This window comes from Callionymus lyra, chromosome 19 (assembly GCF_982586985.1).
Source record: "Callionymus lyra chromosome 19, fCalLyr1.hap1.1, whole genome shotgun sequence".
Classification (NCBI taxonomy): Eukaryota; Metazoa; Chordata; class Actinopteri; order Syngnathiformes; family Callionymidae; genus Callionymus; species Callionymus lyra.
This window is the reverse complement of record NC_141836.1, coordinates 12,613,475-12,631,537: the sequence shown is the minus strand read 5'-3', so window position 1 is coordinate 12,631,537 and position 18,063 is coordinate 12,613,475.

Sequence of the window (18,063 nt, the reverse complement as noted above, 5' to 3'; positions counted from 1 at the left end):
CATCCATACTGCTCGTCTGTAACGTCCCTCCTGTATCGAAGCCTTGATATTAGAAATTGTCCCAAAAATAAAGCAAATAAATCCATATTTTAAGTGAAGACGAGTTAGCTCCTGTCGCTACATTAGCATGGTCATGCGTTTCTGTCTGTAATTCCAGAAAATAATGGATTACTCCATGTTGAGTGAAAATGGGTGATTCTGGGTTAACTATCCATTTAAAAAATATATATATATATAAATATATACATTGCTACCAATTTAATAAAATGAAAACAAATTCTTTAAATCAGGGGTATAAATCTCAATCACAAAATTGTCAAAATCTTTTAGCACTTTTATTCTATTTAAATTTGATATTTTACCAAACTGTCTTTAATTACAGAATTAAATTCCCTTCAACCTCAGTTTTACTCTTACTTGATATATTTATATATATATATATATATATATATATATATATATATATATATATATCTATAAAACATCCGATGGGCTGTGTAAAATGACTGTGGGGGTCATTTTTCTAAATGTATAGACAATATTAACATATATATTTTCATGGTTCCTCTGAATAATTCTGTCACTATAATAGGAGAATAAATGAATGAATGGATGAAACTCAGCGATGCGTTGAAAATGTATGTATTTCTGAGCTGGACCAGCAGTGGTTTTTTTTTTTTTTTACTCTTCCACGAAATCAGAAAGTGCTTCTCAAAAAAAAACGAGCAATATCAGGCGACCGTGTGTAGAGTACACACACGCACACAAAGATCCACACGAAGGACACACGACGAAACATGTCCGTGCGCACACACACACAAACCGCACGCACAAACCCAATGAGCTTCGCAGTGACTTGGGTGGTGTTTCTGTGGAAATGAGAGGGGGAGATAAGAAGAAGGGCAGGGACCTGGACGTAAGCATGATGCACTTCACGAACAGATAGAGGACGCACAGGGGAGGTGTGTGTGTTGTGTGTGTGTGTGTGTGTGTGGTTGTGGTGTGAAGAAGGAGGGGGGGGGGGGGGTCCCTACATTGGAAGTGGGCGGCGGTCTCGATTCTCTGGAAACAGCCGACTGTTTATTGAGCAATGTGACAAAGACAGAAAGCACATGTGCTGTCAGACATTTTTGACACTTTATTGACAAATTCCTAGATAGATACAACATTATTATTCCAACATATGAAATATATATATATATATATATACTGTATATTACACAATTAAAGACTATAATAATACAAATAAACAAACAAATAGTGATAATACAATTAATTAAGATAAATAAACAGAATAATTCACTGTTTTATTCCGTTTTTTGTGTTATATTTGATCTAAACCTCAATGATTGATTGCCGTTGGATTAGTTTAACTTCAATTAAACCTTTTCGTCATTACGGTCAAAAATGGCTGCTGCACCCAAAGTTGTTTTGCTTTCAAAAACGTGCAAGAAATTCTCTTTAATTCTGCCGCGCCCTGTTTCTCCTGCGACGCACACACGCTATCCTCAGCCCGCCCACTGCAAACACTCGCCGTGAAGTGATGGATTACAGCGGGAAACGCTCACCTTCACCAAACTCCTGTGACCTTAAACGCCGAGACTCAAACCTTCACCCACATCTTTCACCTTTATTTCAACCTTTTTGTGTCCAAAAGCTGTGTTTCTAAGGGATTCAAAAAAAAAAAAGTGTGTGTTACGTACATACAACACAACAGGTTTCAGGTATGTTCTTTGTCCGACCTTTTGTGTCGTGTTATTAACAAAATATCCAGGGTTGTTGTGTGACGCATAGAGGGCGTGTGCATTCACGGTCACATCCTGTTTCAATATTTTGACTTCATTTTAATATCGAGCTCTTTTAATTAAATATTTTCGTTACATTTTTCAATTGCTATTAGTAGTGATGGTTCTGACGAAGCTTCGTGAAACAGTGTCATGTTGTTTAGAGGTCAGTAGGTGGCGCCATCGGTTTAAAAAAGATGTGATGTTTCATTGGAACAGTTGTTCATAACAAAGGAAAATAGTGCCATCTAGTGGACTCTGAAAATAGTGACACTGCTTCATGAAGATTCACCAGCACATCACTAGCTATTAGCATGTTAGCATCGTCTGAACCTTAACCGTGTTTAAAGCAAAACTAAGCTAATTCATTCATTCATTCACAACCACTTTATCCCGGGGTCGGATCGAGGGGAGACTGGGGCATATCCCAGAGTCATAGGGCGAGAGGCAGGGGACACCCTGGACAGGACGCCAAAGTTCCCAAATAACCTATGTATGTTTGGTTGGACTGTGGGAGGAAACCGGAGTGCCCAGAGTAAATGCACGCAACACGGGAAGAACATGCAAACTCCACACAGAAAGGTTAAATATAAATTATATTCTAGGTTTAGTAAATTTCCTAAAATTAAATGAATTAAAAGGTTATATTTAATCCGTACCATATGTATTTATTGAAACATTTTAAAGGTTTTTACAAAAAACTTGCAAATGCAACACCAGCTGAAACTGAGTTTTGTTGACTCCTAGCAGTGCTGTTGTGGCTTCACACTGACTCACACATGATCATAACATCGCAGGAAGTGTAAACCACAGAAATAAACAGAAACAAGGTTTAAAGGAATTTAAGGAATCTATTGATGAATATTTTCCAGCCTCCCTCAGACTGACTTCCTAGCCTGTGGTCATCGGGACGGTCGCCCACTGGTGACGCAGAGACAGCTGCTGTCGAAGGTTCCTCCGAGTCACACCACAACTTCCTCCCTCATGCGACAAACAAACATCTCACGTGTTATTCAAAGTTAAGAATGAATAGATTCATGAGTCAAACTCATGAGGAACTCATTGAAATGTTGGAATTTACCTTTTTTTTTAAGTTATAATGTTGTTTTTTATACATTTAACTCGTTTATTTTTTGTTTAAATAATTGAATTCATTCATTTCTATATTGAAAGGTTGAATTTGTTTTTATTTATCCATTGAATCAATAATCTATATTTTGAACTATTCAATTTGTTGTTTTCTATATAATTGAAGTTCTATATTAAAAAGTTGAATTTGTTTTGATTTAACTTTAATTGAATTTGTGTGGAATTTCTTTTATTCGTTTTTATTTTTTTTTTAAATAATTGATTAATAAATTTGAATATCTTGAAAATACATGTATTGTCTAGACATAGGGTTTGATATTCTAATTCCAAAAATTCTCACAGTAAATGTTCTACATTCAATATGTCTTCATTCTTAGCCTTTTATATTATTATAACATTATATGTTAATATTTGAAATGTTGGTACCACCAGAATTGAACAATTTACTTTTTAATTTTCTGAATAGAAACAAAACTCATGTCTAAAAAAGAAAAATAATTAATTTTGAAAACTTTCATTTATTTTATTAATCTATTAAAAATGCTTATTGTTTAAATAAATTCCTTTAAAAAAAATGTAATGCTTTAAAATGTTCAATATTTAAAAATTAATGATAATAAATCAAATTAAACCATTCGTTATTTTGATGGCATGAATATACTTCTATAGAAAAGTAAATTAATTAAATTAAGGATCACTGTAGATGTATTTTTGTGACAAAGGTGTTGTCAATGTCACAACTATATAGAGATTTTAATTTAAAAAATAAGGAAATAAAATCCATACTTCATGGTTTAAATGTTAAGCATAGCTGTGTATATCTTAAAGAAATCTTGTGTGATTAAGTTTGATTCCACTGCAATAATATATCTTTGTGTCTCAGGATGATGCTCAAGAATAATCCATTGTTTGCTCAGAAATTATCTGCACACGTAAGCGTTTAAAGTAGAACGTGTATTGACGAACATGTGGGTGCGTCACTGGAGTAAATAGTCATGCTGTTTATTTAAATAACCGTGTTTGACGACGAGTGTAAAATGCAAATCGCCAGCTAATCAAATTCAAAAACCCTCAGCAGGAACGAGTCTCCGCCGGAGCCGTTCCTACATCCAGGAATCATTAATTGAGCGGATCCCCGAGTAGATAAACGGGCTCAGCAGGAAGCCAACATCAGCGCCCGGGCTTCTGCTCTGACCAGCATGGAAGCTTTGTGGTCCCCCAACTGTCTGTGGATCCCTATTGTCGTTAAATGACCAACACAACAATGGATCACATTCCAGCCAGAGGTGTGAGCTCCTCCGCTCGGGGTTCAGGGTCCATGTGTCTGTGTGGCCCCCGGACCCACGTGGTCCAACTTGTCCTTGGTGACACCGGACGGGCCGGCGAGCTGGGTGGCCCCGGAGATGTTGCGCCGCTTTTGTTGGAGGAAGACAAAAGAGGAGTGTTCGCCTTTGAAAGATGGAATCATGTTTGACCACAAGACATGAATTGAAGTTGCACGAAAAACAAAAAAAAGGTTGTTTTTTTTCTGCTTTGAATTGATGAAAGCTGTGGGGAGCAGAGAGGGACCAGGAAGAAGAGAATTAAATACAAATCCTCTTCCATGATGATGTTATTAGACAGGAATTTATTTACTAGAATTTAGAAAATCATAGTAAAGTTATTTAGCTGTTAGACTTAAGATATATATTTCTATGTATTTTTCGTATCCAGTCAATACCTTTTCTAGTTAATCAATCCAAAATGTATCTGGTCAATCAATCCAAAATGTATCTGGTCAATCGATCCAAAATGTATCTAGTCAATCAATCCAAAACATATCCAGTTAATCAATCCAAAACGTATCCAGTCAATCTATCCAAAACGTATCCAGTCAATCAATCCAAAACGTATCCAGTCAATTATCCAAAACGTATCCAGTCAATCAATCCAAAACGTATCCAGTCAATCAATCCAAAACGTATCCAGTCAATCTATCCAAAACGTATCCAGTCAATCAATCCAAAACGTATCCAGTCAATTATCCAAAACGTATCCAGTCAATCAATCCAAAACGTATCCAGTCAATCAATCCAAAACGTATCCAGTCAATCTATCCAAAACGTATCCAGTCAATCAATCCAAAACGTATCCAGTCAATTATCCTAAACGTATCCAGTCAATCTATCCAAAACGTATCTAGTCAATCGATCCAAAACGTATCCAGTCAATTATCCTAAACGTATCCAGTCAATCAATCCAAAACGTATCTAGTCAATCAATCCAAAACGTATCTAGTCAATCGATCCAAAACGTATCCAGTCAATCAATCCAAAACGTATCCAGTCAATCAATCCAAAACGTATCCAGTCAATCTATCCAAAACGTATCCAGTCAATCAATCCAAAACGTATCCAGTCAATTATCCTAAACGTATCCAGTCAATCAATCCAAAACGTATCCAGTCAATCAATCCAAAACGTATCTAGTCAATCAATCCAAAACGTATCTAGTCAATCGATCCAAAACGTATCCAGTCAATCAATCCAAAACGTATCCAGTCAATCAATCCAAAACGTATCCAGTCAATTATCCTAAACGTATCCAGTCAATCAATCCAAAACGTATCCAGTCAATCAATCCAAAACGTATCTAGTCAATCAATCCAAAACGTATCTAGTCAATCGATCCAAAACGTATCCAGTCAATCTATCCAAAACGTATCCAGTCAATCAATCCAAAACGTATCCAGTCAATTATCCTAAACGTATCCAGTCAATCAATCCAAAACGTATCCAGTCAATCAATCCAAAACGTATCTAGTCAATCAATCCAAAACGTATCTAGTCAATCGATCCAAAACGTATCCAGTCAATAAATCTAAAATGTTTGTAGTCAATAAATCCAAACGTATCTAGTCAATAAATCCAAACGTATCTAGTCAATCAATCCAAAACGTATCTAGTCAATAAATCCAAAACATATCCAGTCAATTAATCCAAAACGTATCTAGTAAAACAATCCAAAACGTATCTAGTCAATAAATCCAAACGTATCTAGTCAATCAATCCAAAACGTATCTAGTCAATAAATCCAAACGTATCTAGTCAATAAATCCAAACGTATCTAGTCAATAAATCCAAACGTATCTAGTCAATCAATCCAAAACGTATCTAGTCAATAAATCCAAACGTATCTAGTCAATAAATCCAAACGTATCTAGTCAATAAATCCAAACGTATCTAGTCAATAAATCCAAGCGTATCTAGTCAATCAATCCAAAACGTATCTAGTCAATAAATCCAAGCGTATCTAGTCAATCAATCCAAAATGTATCTAGTCAATCAATCCAAAATGTATCCAGTCAATCAATCCAAAACGTATCTAGTAAATAAATCCAAAATGTATCCAGTCAATCAATCCAAAATGAATCTAGTAAATCAATCCAAAATGTATCCAGTCAATCAATCCAAAACGTAACTAGTCAACCAATCCAAAATGTATCTAGTCAATCAATCCAAAACATATCTAGTCAATCAATCCAAAACATATCTAGTCAATAAATCCAAACATATCTAGTCAATCAATCCAAAACGTATCTAGTCAATAAATCCAAATGTATCTAGTCAATCAATCCAAAACGTATCTAGTAAATAAATCCAAGCGTATCTAGTCAATCAATCCAAAACGTATCTAGTCAATCAATCCAAAATGTATCTAGTCAATCAATCCAAAATGTATCTAGTCAATCAATCCAAAATGTATCTAGTCAATCAATCCAAAACGTATCTAGTAAATAAATCCAAAATGTATCCAGTCACTTAATCCAAAATGAATCTAGTAAATCAATCCAAATTGTATCCAGTCAATCAATCCAAAATGTATCTAGTCAATCAATCCAAAATGTATCTAGTCAATAAATCCAAAATGTATCCAGTCACTCAATCCAAAACGTATCTAGTAAATCAATCCAAAATGTATCTAGTCAATCAATCCAAAATGTATCTAGTCAATAAATCCAAAACGTATCTAGTAAATCAATCCAAAATGTATCTAGTCAATCAATCCAAAATGTAACTAGTCAATCAATCCAAAACATATCTAGTCAATCAATCCAAAACATATCTAGTCAATAAATCCAAACATATCTAGTCAATTAATCCAAAACGTATCTAGTCAATAAATCCAAATGTATCTAGTCAATCAATCCAAAACGTATCTAGTAAATAAATCCAAGCGTATCTAGTCAATCAATCCAAAACGTATCTAGTCAATCAATCCAAAATGTATCTAGTCAATCAATCCAAAATGTATCTAGTCAATCAATCCAAAATGTATCTAGTCAATCAATCCAAAACGTATCTAGTCAATCAATCCAAAATGTATCTAGTCAATCAATCCAAAATGTATCTAGTCAATCAATCCAAAATGTATCTAGTCAATCAATCCAAAATGTATCTAGTCAATCAATCCAAAACGTATCTAGTAAATAAATCCAAAATGTATCTAGTCAATCAATCCAAAATGAATCTAGTAAATCAATCCAAATTGTATCCAGTCAATCAATCCAAAACGTAACTAGTCAATCAATCCAAAATGTATCTAGTCAATCAATCCAAAACGTATCTAGTCAATCAATCCAAAATGTATCCAGTCAATCAATCCAAAATGTATCTAGTCAATCAATCCAAAACATATCTAGTCAATCAATCCAAAACATATCTAGTCAATCAATCCAAAACGTATCTAGTCAATCAATCCAAAATGTATCTAGTCAATAAATCCAAAATGTATCCAGTCACTCAATCCAAAACGTATCTAGTAAATCAATCCAAAATGTATCTAGTCAATCAATCCAAAATGTATCTAGTCAATAAATCCAAAACGTATCTAGTAAATCAATCCAAAATGTATCTAGTCAATCAATCCAAAATGTAACTAGTCAATCAATCCAAAATGTAACTAGTCAATCAATCCAAAACGTATCTAGTCAATCAATCCGAAACGTATCTAGTAAATCAATCCAAAACATATCTAGTCAATCAATCCAAAATGTATCTAGTCAATCAATCCAAAATGTATCTAGTCAATCAATCCAAAATGTATCTAGTCAATCAATCCAAAATGTATCTAGTCAATCAATCCAAAACGTATCTAGTTAATAAATCCAAAATGTATCCAGTCAATTAATCCAAAATGTATGTAGTCAATCAATCCAAAACGTATCCAGTCAATCAATCCAAAATGTATCTAGTAAATAAATCCAAAATGTATCCAGTCAATCAATCCAAAATGTATCTAGTCAATTAATCCAAAATGTATGTAGTCAATATATACAAAATGTGTCTAGTCATTAAATCCAAAACGTATCCAATCAATCAATCCAAAACGTATCCAGTCAATAAATCCAAACGTATCTGGTCAGTCAATCCAAAACGTATCTAGTCAATCAATCCAAAACATATCTAGTCAATCAATCCAAACGTATCCAGTCAATCAATCCAAAACATATCTAGTCAATCAATCCAAACGTATCCAGTCAATCAATCCAAACATATCCAGTCAATCAATCTAAATGTATCCAGACAGGGAAAAGAAAGACAAAAAAAAGTCACATGTAACTAAAAACGCTGACAAAGACAGAAACTGTTCATCAGGAAACACAGAACTATGTAACGACCCACGTGAGAGAACGAGGTCAAGACAAACCTACAGGAGACACAATACTCTGCTCCTTATCAATTAGAAGAACCTGTCACTCAAGCCTCTCTGTGCACATCTGCGTCTGTCAAGGTGAGAACACAAGAGAAAACCACACAAACGTCTTATCAAGGACATCTTATTGTGTCTCAAGATTTCGTGTAACATTAACACTGAGCTACCAGCTGACACACCGCAGGTCATCCAGTCCACAACAGCACACCTGTCCGTCCAAGAACACTTGGATCACCAGACGCCAGCACGTGTTGATCCGTCTTCAAGCCTTCTCACAGTGGGACATGCACTCGGTGTTCTGCACAAAACAAACAGTTATTACTGTTGTGGAGAACATTGTGTGTCGGGGGCGACGCGAGTCAAGGTTAATAAATAATAACCAAGTTTTATTTCTCTTTTGAAGACAACATGAAACATGTAGAGGCATTTATGTTTTGACTCCTGTCCATTTATTTTTTAAATACCACCGCAAAGACATCATTTGGATTACTGCTATTTTTCTCAATCTTTCTTTATTTTAACCAACTTCTTGTTGATGTTGTATTTCACTTGTTTCTTTAGTACGTACCTTTTATTCCCTGGTTTCTTTAAGTTATTTAGCAATTTTAATAATTCAGTTTATACTTGTGGGTTGTACCATATCAATATATGTCAGGATTAATTAAGTATTTCCTTTTAATTTTTTAGCCTTTAAGTCATTTTGTTATTTAATTAATTTAGTTAATAAACCATTTAGATTACTGTTGTATTTTCCTTTTATTCCCTGGTTTTATTCTTGGCCTTTTTTTTAAATTTAATTAATGCATTTATATTTTTTTGGTGGATTGTACCATATGAATATAATTAATTTAATTTTGTATTTTCCTTTTATATTGTGGTGTAATTTTTTAGCCTTTAAGTTATTTTTTTTATTTAATTAATTCGTTCTTTTCTTGTGGATTGTACTAAAATAAATAATTACTTTGGCCTTTTTTTCCTATTTTCAGGTGTTATTCTCGTCCTTTGTAATTGAATTGATCGATTTCTATTCCTATGGTTTATGAGCTATTTGGTTTACTTTGGTACATTCCTCTTAACTGGTTTTGTTGTTTTTTGTCTTTACTTTATTTTGTCAATTCATGAATTCATTTCTTTCATATGTTTTGTAACATATTAAGCCATTTAGTTTAGTTTGTAATTTTCCCTCTTATTTCCTCTTGTTATTTTTTGGCCTTTCATTTACTTTCCTATTTAATAACATTTTTTTTTTCTTGTGGGTTGTACCATAATAACCCTTATCTCAGGGTCAAGGTCACCCGAAGACCTGAATACAAATGTGTTTGTGTTATGTTGATCAACCCAGAACCGCATGAGAATCATGTCTGAAATTATATTTTTTAATATTAATTCTTCTGCTTTTAAAGGTCCTCGTGGACAAGTCGGTTGTTTCCTGGTTTTCACAGTGACTCGGAATGAAAACATTGAAGAAAATCTTTAAATATAATTCCTCATCGTTGAATATAGATTAATCTAAAGGACTATTAAGAAGTCTTAGGGCCTTCCTGGTAACATCCATCGGGAACAAAAAACAGAAGAATCTGAATCGCTGAAACGGTCCCTGGGTTGCGCACAGATATTCCCCCAATGAATCCGCCTGAGGGCTCACGAGAATCCAGATGGACGTCCTACATTCTCCAAATGAGTAGCATTCCAACCCTCACATCCTCTTGTTGGTTTCGAGGGGGGAATGATTTAAAACCATGATAGTGAAGCTACCGAAATAGTTGAAGTTCTCTCTTACCCTCTTGGGGTTTGGCCTGATGAACCCAAGTCCAGTCTGTGATGGTTCTTACTAACTAATAAATGAGTTCTAGACAGTAGCCATGTATGTCTCGTCTGACACGTATTAAGGAAGAGGATAAAAGACACTTGATTTTGACAACTACCCGCCATTGATTCTCTGCTTTACTTGTGTTGCATAAGAAGGCGGCTGAAGTGCTCCAGGGGTCGAGACTTAAGGGAGCAGGTAGAACCAGAAGCAGGTGAGCCGCGGCTTGTTACTACAGCTCAGCGATCCGGCCTACGCCCCTTCTTGCCTTGACTCGGATCCTGACGTTGACCTTTTTCTGTTCGCGAGTCAAAGAGGACACGTGGAATGTTCGGAATCCGAGTGGGTTGTTGTAGGTGTGGCGGCCCTTTCTCTCGTGAGCACACCTGCCCTTAATAATTGGAAAGCAAAACCAGTTTTTTTTATGTTAATCCCACGAGAAAGTTTGATTAAGCCGCTGGGTTTTAGGAATGGAAATCTCTTTTGTCAGCGGTTGACGTCGGCCTGTGTCTCGGATTACAATGCCCGACTTAATGGGACTTCCAGAGCCCGATATGAAGCGTCATCGCTTTGCCTCTTTCCGACCGTCGCTCCATCTATTTGCCTTTGCTTAGATAAGAATATTTACTCTGATTCCCGTAAAGGAAATCTGTCGCACAAACTTTCTTTTGTTCCCTGTTTGCCAAAGACGCAGTCAACCTTTTCCTTTTTTTTTTACCGACACAAAAAAAAAAGGCAAACCCGGACCCTGCCGTGTGTCCAGTGTTGATCCAGCGAGCGAGTGTGTTTGGGCACTGACGTCAGGGTTTGAGAATGTAAACAAAGCTGGGACTCCAGGCTGTGCCTCTCCCACGTTCCACTCATATCAACTGCTGGTGTTTATAGAAGGCTTCCCTGCGCGGCGAGGGAGCGTGAGCACGAAAAAGGAAAAGTTACACGTCCCAACCCTGGGATGGTCAGCGCCACGAAGAAAAAGGCGTATCCACGTCTTGATGTTTGATCACTTTGGACTAAGTAAATGATCGAGGGCCGTATTTCTAAAGTGTTGCTCTTAGTGAAATTCTTAGAATTCTCTTCGCGGAATTTCCCCCAAATGTGAAGAGTAGATCCCCGAAAAGATAAAAGCTACTCTTAAGGAAATCTGGCTCTTATGAGGGTTTCAAAAGGGAGATTTGTTAAGACCATTGAAGAGCACTTGTATTTGGCTACAGGAGTTCCTTTAGCAGACGACAAAATAGCTAAGAAAGACAGTCGTGCTAAGCTAACCCTTGCTAATACCAAATTCTAATCAAATAAATATCACCGTGGGAATACTTTTGCAAGCATGTTTGTTGCAGGACTGTTTTAAAGTATAGCTTACTAAGGTAAGGTAAGGTAGAACTATATTGATTGAAATTGTTTTTTTTCCAATAGCCACAGAAAATACAGCAATTCTTCATAAAAAATAAATCAAAATAAAATAAGAACAAGAACAGGGAGAAATGAAGAGAAAGAACAAGATGATACAATCTAAGTCTAAAGATAAAGATAAAGAACATAGATCAAAGAAAAATAACAAAGACAAAGGATACAAAGACTAACATAGAACAGAACATCATGATACTTTTACTCCACTCCTGCTCCCGAACTCAGAATTGTACAATTTAATAGCCAGCGGAATGAATGAGTCCTTGAGTCTATTTGTTTTGCACCTGGGTAGGAGCATTCGTGCACTCTTTCTGCTTCTGTGATATTATTAATCTATTATTAATAATTATTAATAATATGCTATTATTATTATTTTTATTATTATTATTATTATTTATTATTAATCTTCTACTATTTAATTTACATTTAGATTTCCTTTATTTAAAATGTTAAAGTAAAGTATATTTTTTTATCTGGCATTTAGGATCAACCAATCACAGCTTTCCAAATGCTGACTCATACCTCAGATGGGCTTATCGGTCCATTCCCCCGGGTTCCTGGAATCACTCCTAAGCATGAGACTCCTTACTAGGATCTTTTGGACAAGTATGACTCTTAAGGAATTCCTCCCCCTGATATGTATTTTAAAGTAAGTCCATCAAAACATGGATCATTTTCCAGCCCCTCACTTTATTTTGACCCAGTTAATCCAAGTAAATTGTCCAGCTACTGTGTTATTGTTGGCATGTAGTTGTCATCTTATGTCCCGTGTAGAGTTGATTTTTAGCAGCGTCTTCCAACATTTCAACACCCTCTCGATATGTCAGGGGATTCATTTCAGGGGCCTCGCTCTGACCTGGTTATCTACCAGGAGGCAGCTGTGTTCGTGGTCCATCAGCTGTTTTGTCTTCTGTATTTATCATGTTGCAGGACGTTCTTTGTTCCTCATCGTTCCCCGGCTTCTCAAACGCTTTTTTCAGATGGACCTTCCAACGTACACGCAATCTTTTGGGAATTTCCGGCTGACCAGATCTCCTTGACCGTCTTCTCCAAGATTAAACCATATGGTCCCACTTTTTCACAAGAGTCAAACTAAAGGCCCAGGGGCCAATTGTGGCCCGCCATGTAGTTTTATGTGGACCCCGAGATGTCTGGGTCGTAATCGTAGAATATTAGTGTTCATGTTAATATGGTGATCTACACAGAGGCTAAAGTGTTTAAGCTAAAGTAAGAACCAGAGATTATGGATGTCAATACTTATACCGAGACTTCCAAAAAGACAGGGGTGTCCAAACTTTTTCAGTCGAGGGCCACATTTGATGACATGAAAACAAACGTGGGCCTAATAAAAATTGACCTCATTCTATGTTTGTATCCTTTTAGGTCTTTGTGTTGTTTTCTTTGATCTATGCACTTTATATTTGCACTTTGTTTTCTCTTTGCCCTTTGTTCTTTTTATTGTAACTTATTTTATGAAGATTTCTTTACCTTCTATTGTCTGTTGTGAACTGGAAATCTAATTTCCCAAAAGATATCTCCAGAGGAATTAAAAAAGTCAATCTAATCTGATCTAATCTAAATGTTTGAAAATAAAAACCTCCATATCGTAAATGGGTAAAAGAAAAAGAAAATGCAATAGAAAAAATGTGTATTTTACATCTTCTGGTCCAAATATATAGTTTTTAACAGGAGCCGAGGACACAGGCCGCATTATATTTACCCAAGGGCCAAAAAAAGCCCCGGGCCAGACTTGGACATGCCGTCAATTAGAACACACATATAATTAAGATTAATCATCCAAGACTGACAATCAGACTCACACTTCCTGTCACAGACATGTCAATAAAGATACAACCTTTTCCGGGGCTCAAAGTTTTTGGCCCCTTGCCTGATTGAGTTTGACACTGTTGCTCTATTGCAAGTAAAATCAATCCACAGTCATGAGCACTTTTTGGAGATTTTGATGATTCCAGGAATACTGCCAATTATCTTCCTGGGGACGATTCTAATTGATGAATAACTCAGAAGAAAAAGAAAACAAATGTTTCTCTTGAATAAGTACTTGTCTGAGGAGCCACACCTCAAGACACCTAAACACCACATGAAACCAGGTCATTAACGTAGAACTCTTTAGCTAAAGAAAACTTCTTACCAATGTTATGTTAATTCTGCAGAACTTATTGCCCACTTTGGCCAAGTACTCTGGTCCTTTTGACAGTTCTCGAATCTTGTAACAAATGCAGATGACCCGGGTCGCTAACGAAGCCGCACCCTTGAGTAAGAAGTTCTATTCGGATGTTGAAAGTCAAAAGAGAGCATCTCGGCCACTTCCATTGTCCCCATGCGGAAGATCTGCAGTGGTGCCATTAGAATGCCTGAGCCCCCCCGACTTGAGGTTGTCTCTGACTTAAATTAACCTTAGTGATATCCCAGGGTCAAGGTGACTCGAAGGCATGAGAATCTGTTCATAGAACCCCTTGTGGTGCTTCTGGGTCAAGGTGAACGACCTCCACCACTGCATATGTATTTCTGAAAGCCAAGGAGGTCGTTCACCTTGACCCAGAGACAACACAAGGGATACCACAAACACATTTGTTTTTGGGCCTTCGGGTCACCTTGACCCAGAGACAACACAAGGGATACCACAAACACATTTGTTTTTGGGCCTTCGGGTCCTCCTTGACCCAGAGATAACACAAGGGATACCACAAACCCCTTGTTTTTGGTTCTTCGGGTCACCTTTACCCAGAGACGACGCAAGTGATACCACAAACACTTTTTTGGGGCGGCTTTCGGTTCACCTTGACCCAGAGACGACACAAGGGATACCACAAACACTTTTGTTTTTGGGCCTTCGGGTCAACTTGACCCAGAGACGACACAAGGGATACCACAAACACAGTTGTTCTTGGGCCTTCGGGTCACCTTGACCCAGAGACGACACAAGGGATACCACAAACACTTTTGTTTTTGGGCCTTCGGGTCAACTTGACCAAGAGACGACACAAGGGATACCACAAACACTTTTGTTTTTGGGCCTTCGGTTCACCTTGACCCAGAGACGACTCAAGTGATACCACAAACACAGTTGTTCTTGGGCCTTCGGGTCACCTTGACCCAGAGACGACACAAGTGATACCACAAACACAGTTGTTTTTGGGCCTTCGGGTCATCCTTGACCCAGAGATAACGCAAGGGATACCACAAACACATTTGTTCTTGGGCCTTCGGGTCACCTTGACCCAGAGATGACAGAAGACCTAAGTAAAAGTGTGTACTACTAAATTAACGAAACATATTAATTAATAATCTTTATTTATGGACATTTTTAGGGGGTTTCCCTCACTTTTAAAAGTCTTGAAGTCTCAAATCTAATTTCCACAGGTCCGTGGAATCCTCTTGAGAATGACGTCCGGGTCATGAATGCCCTTTTTTTCCCATCACAAGTTCCGATACTACACGGTACAGCACGACATCACACATGGTTTCATGCTTTTGTTATGGTTTCTCCAGACGACCTCAGTGCGGGTCAACAGGTTTTTCGATATCTAACCGTTCTCATTGTCGTTTATTATCAATGGATATTAAAATTATTAAAAGATTCTCCTGCTAAAAATGCATTTTTAAACAATAATAAATAATATAAATGTATATAAATGCCAACACATGTGGCTTTTGTGTCCTCAAGATTTCCCGCCGTTGAGCTGGAAGAACAACGTGGCCGGACGACCCCACGTGCAAGTTTCCTTCAAGAAACACACACACACACACACACACACACACACAAAGAGTCTGAGTGTGAAAGCCATGCTGTGGGGCCCCTCCTGCATGTGCTGGCCACACGTGGGGGGACATCAACCGTCTATCCCTTTGTGTGTGTGCGCCTTTTCAAACCCTAACGCTTCAATCATGAGACCAACACCGAACAAACAGCAACAGCATCTCAAACGCAAATAGTTGAGGCGAATCAAGCGCGAGGGGCTTTGACTCCTTCTTCAGGACAGATCGGTATCAGTCGGGAACCGATATCAGAGACAATGATGACTTGTTTGACAATTAAGTACTGAAACTTGTTGACAATAAAGTGATTAAATAACTATGAAGTTAATGTTTTGTTTGCTTAAAAAGCTATTGTAAATCATAATAACATTTTGCATTTTTATTTTAACTCTAACTTTAAGAGTTTGTGCTTCTCTCTTTTTCACTAGTTTAGAGCTTTATTTTTTAAATAATTTTGACTGAGACAAGCGTCTTGAAGTGTCAAGAGTCGCATGATAATATTAACCTTAATAAAAAAAATTATAATAATAAAAACCTTTAAGACATCTAATACACAGTACGTACAAACATGTAATCTAACAAATAAAAACATATTGGATTAACAAAAATGATCTTGTTTTGAAATGTACACCGAGTTACTTTGAGCGTTCCTAGTGCGTCAACAGTAGAAAGGAAACTCTGTGGCACGTGTTGTCAGAGAGCATCTGTTATTTACTGCCCTATGACTTCACTCCTGGTGATTTGGGGTCCACACACACACACAGAGAGACCCTGGCTGGAAAAAATAGAAGGAAAACAAACACAGCATTAAGAGTAGACACCAACTATAGCGTTAAAACATTTTCTGAAATGCCTCGATCATTTTTAAAAGGTACAGTAAAAATTGTAGTTTAAAAGTGGTTAAAAGTAGTGGAAACAAACCTCATGAGTCATGGTGTCACATGGCTGGTAGTTATTGATAGACAGCCCATGATAGGACTGTGAATGTGGAGTATTCTTGATGGTAAAAAAGTTTTTTAATAACATTTACTTACATTTTATATTAACTTTTATATATCTATTATTGGGTACCAAAAAAAAAAGCTTAACTCTAGAGATAAAGTAGTTTTGAATAATCATTGTACAGTAGATACCATTTATTTGGGATTTATTTAAAGTGTTTTTATTATTATTTTTAATTAATTATTCATCACCTCACAACTTTTCAAGCGGTTTTTCCCCAGTTATCTTGCACAGACCCACAAATTCCATTTTATTGATAGACATCCCATGATAGGACTGTTAATGTGGAGTATTCTTGATGGTAAAATAACTTAATAATAAATTAAATTTTGTATATTTACTCATTGGCCAACAAAAAATAGAGCTTAACACTAAAGATAATTTGAGAAATTAGTTTTGAATAATCTTTGTACAATAGATACCATTTTGGGGAAATTATTTAAAGTGTTTTTATTATTATTTTGAATAAATTATTCATCACATCGAAACTTCTCCAGCGGTTTTTCCCCATTTATCTTGCACAGACCCACAAATTCCATTTTATCGCAAATTAATTAAATATCCAAATCTCTAGGGCACTTTAAATAACAATACTTTATTTAAAATTTCTAAAAATATTTACACAATACAGCTCCGGAAAAAACAACTTCAAATGCATTCAACAAGAATGTGTTTTTTTAATTGATAGTTCATGCATCAGCGTGTGAGAATTGTTTTGTTTTGGCCAACGAGGCGGTAAAAAACAAAAAAAAAGCTTCACTTCCTGCTTTGGGGTTTCCCATGGAAGCGACTGTGAGTCATTTTGGTTGATGACATCAGCGACATCAACATAGAGGTGTTTTGATTCAAAAGAGGGAACTTGTGGGAATTTCCCGCACCCCACGATCGGAACAATTCTGACTCAATCTCACGGCGAGGGGGGGAAACTAGGGCAGGTGCGAAAAAAAAACAACACGGAACTCCGAGCCAAAACCAGGTCCCTGCGACTTCTTAAATGAATTCGGTCGTGACATCATTATTAGGAAGTAGGTTCTCATATTGCATGAATAGCTCATTTATGCCCCTCCCCCCTGTTCAACCCCCCCCCCAGCTGACTGCCAAATATAAAGAAAGGGCAAAGACACCCCCTTCTTGTTTATCCCTGTGGGAAATTCAGAAATGTTTGCAGCACAAGCATTCCCCGGGACTGTCAATGGTGTCACTAGTTTGTTTGTGTGCAGGTTTAATGTATCACTGCCTTGTTTCCCACGTGGATGAGTGGGTTCGCATCCCTCTCTCGACCTCTGGGAGAAGGTGACACGGAAAGCCTTCCTTCCCCGATTTTGACGAATTCCTGCTAATCTTTTCTGGGCATACCAGGGACACATGTTTTTTTTTTTCGATACCTCTCTTGAGGAAACGCATTTTGAGTCACACGATCACGTTGTCGACCGAGGATGTGTCACAGATGCCAAAATTAAATTGTTTTTTTTTCCAGGAAGATTCAACTGTTTCCTTTTT